The following is a 3,135-nucleotide window of genomic DNA, read 5'->3' on the forward strand; positions in this document are numbered from 1 at the left end:
ATTGCAACCTCTTTTTGCCAAAAGTCCCACTGTCTCTGTACCACCTATATGACGCTTTGCTCTACTTTCTTTTTCCACTCATTTGGAGTTCTTGTTGTGTGTATTCTCCCATGTGTTTTCCAGATAATAATTATGACTTCACCTCCACTATCTCCATTTTGAACCAGCAATTATAAACATTCTGTACATATACCAGCTTTCCCCCAGCTGTATTCTTTTAGCTGATTTTTCTTATTCCCTCTGTCTAAGCCTCTACAGTGCCTTGACGAATTCAATATTTGACAATCCCTAAATGAACACTTATGGCAACCCCATGCACTTAAAAATTTTAATTACTTATTGAATTTCTGGATTCTCCAGAGTTATATAGCTCATGACTAATGCTCGAAGTGTAAACATTTGTGGGCCATAATTAAACCATTTCAAGTTCTTCATATTTCACTGGAATAGTAAATATAGTAAAAAATAGTAAATATATTAACACTTTTTCACTTTGTTTCTCTCTCTCTCTCTCTCTCTCTCTCTCTCTCTCTCTCTCTCTCTCTCTCTCTCTCAAGATATGTCCCAGTCTTCTTGTGTTGATAATCCACAGCTACCCAGACTACTGCTAGTGCAGACTGTATGAGAATTTACTGAAACCTAGTACATCATTTATAAATTGTGTGTATGTAGGTGTCAATAAAGATGATACACAGTGCTGAAAAAAGATATATAAAACGCCAGACACTTTTGCCACCCTGTGATTGTAGTCTTCTTTACAGAGCAGAAAAAACAAGACCATCAGAGACCACTAAGCTTTGTGTTATCAAAATGATATATAAAACAACAAAAAAAGATATATAAGACAAAAATAGCACTATAGTGAGAAACATCTATAATACCTCACAGTTCATGAACTATTGTAAATAATGCTGAATAAATGAAATAATAATTTTCTTCTACAGTCCATGCAGTTCTGATTATCATGAAATGCAAGTATCTTGACATCATGAACTCTGACATTAGGACATTTGACTTCAGAGGTCACAAGGGCTCCAAGAAGAATCATTAAAGCAGATCCATTAAAGAAGGAGAGTAACAAAATTGAGCTGACTCGCAAGCAGACAACCAGAATTGCATAAACCTGATTTTCTCACCTCTACTGTAGGCTTCTCATTAAAATTGTGCATACTTTTTATGAAGCTCCTTTTACAGCCTACAGGAACACTAATTCACAAAGTATTATAGGGACACTCTAAATTATGCAGTGCATATTCCAGCCATCAGGAAGGATTACTTAAAGCTTTTCAGTTAAACTCTCCAGCCATCAAGGCACCATGTTTGTCCAACCGTTCTGGAAGTTGCATCTCAGAAGACCCTCATCACTGAACTCTGCTTATCTCAATAACATTTTGTGCAATTTTGCTCTGTGGACCCTCTGATTTATTTAATCAGAGAGCACAATAAAAGAATCACATATGGCAGATTACCATATTATCCGAGCGCATGCGTTTTCTTTTCCAAAAGGGAGGTATCAACTCTCGCTTCTTTGTACAATATCCATGGTAATATCCAATATTTTCAGTGCACCCTCTGGTCCATTTATGTAGACTAGTCTTATACAACCATGTGTCCCTGCTTAAAATTCCGATCACATATACAGCAGGGAACACTAAAAGTGATACTCTTACACAATGGGAATGAACACAACAATGTGGTGTTGGGTTAGTTAAGGTTTAGATGTGTATTTATGGCAAAATGCCAAAAATAGCAAAGTACGCTTGAGGAAAATACAGTATTGGACTCATAGATAACAAATCTGTACATGACAAGCCATGCTGTTTTAGAAAAAGAATCAGTGGAGGGATAGTGTGATATGCCCTGATGTCAGAATGTCTCCTAACAGAAGGTTTCACAAAGGTGTTTTTTTTTTTATCTGTTTAATATCATTCTTAGATTATTGTGGAGTATTTACATTACATGTTAGTGATTTAGACATTAAAAAAAGGATAATTAGTCCCTCCAGGTTTTCTGTGTGGTTGTTACAGCTAAAAATGCTTGATTTTACTGCAGCTTAACCAAAATTTGATTTAGTTTTTTTGGAGAAAACTACTTGAATTGCTGTAAATGAAAGGAAGTTTTTTTAAACCACAACCAGTGAAGATACATATTTACATTTTATGGGAGCTGTATTCATGTTCATGTTCATACTTACATGAATCGAAGAGTGCTTTGACTGAGTATACATTGTGATGATGTCATATGACACTTTTGCGGAAAACCTGTTGTAAATAAGAAAAATCGCAAACTCCTGAATATTGTGGAGTTTTGCTTGATTTTGCATTTATTTCTGTGATTGAAAAATTGCAAAATCCTTGTATATGTTAATGTATTAGAAGCATTTGTATAAACCTGTCATTTGAATTATAGCCATCACTATTGGCAAAGCCATGGTATGGAAAACTCCTCAATATTGTCTGACCAGTCTGATTTAAGAGTTCAGCAAGCTATTAGCAATTCTTTATAATCCTTCTAATTCCTTATTTAATAAAGTATTTGTATGTATACAAATACATAAGTTACTTAATAAGATTTAAAACGTGCTGATTTTGCTCTGGTGAAAATGATTTGAAATTAAAATGCACAGTGTATGAGGGCTTCCAAGTCAAATAAACACAAATTTCTGACATGACAGAAAATTAAATTGGATGTCACATAGCATGATGCAATTTCCCCTAAAGGTTGAGTCATGCAGTGTAAGAAGCAGTCAAATGAACATTTCACTCATCATGTAATATAAGCCGGGGTTTGTTCTAGAGTCAGGACAACATACAGTATATGGACAGAAGTGTAGAAGCAGTAAGAGTTGTTAGGTGGATTGGATTGTGTTGTGATTTGTGATGAAAGAGTGATTTGTCAAACGTCTAAAGGAACAGCACCAGTTTGTGTATTCTAAATGACAAGGAAAATAAATAATACACTTCTCCTTGAGTAATTCTGTATTGTCAGCAGGTCTTGACTTTCTAAATAAATAGAATAGCAGCATTAATGTTTTCCATCCCATGCCAAAACCACAAATTCACTGGTCCTCACGGAATTAGATGCATTGTTATAAAATTAAAAGAGAGCTCAAAATGTTCCTACTATTACGTGAAT

The sequence above is a fragment of the Tachysurus vachellii genome, chromosome 1, assembly GCF_030014155.1.
Source record: "Tachysurus vachellii isolate PV-2020 chromosome 1, HZAU_Pvac_v1, whole genome shotgun sequence".
Taxonomy (NCBI): Eukaryota; Metazoa; Chordata; class Actinopteri; order Siluriformes; family Bagridae; genus Tachysurus; species Tachysurus vachellii.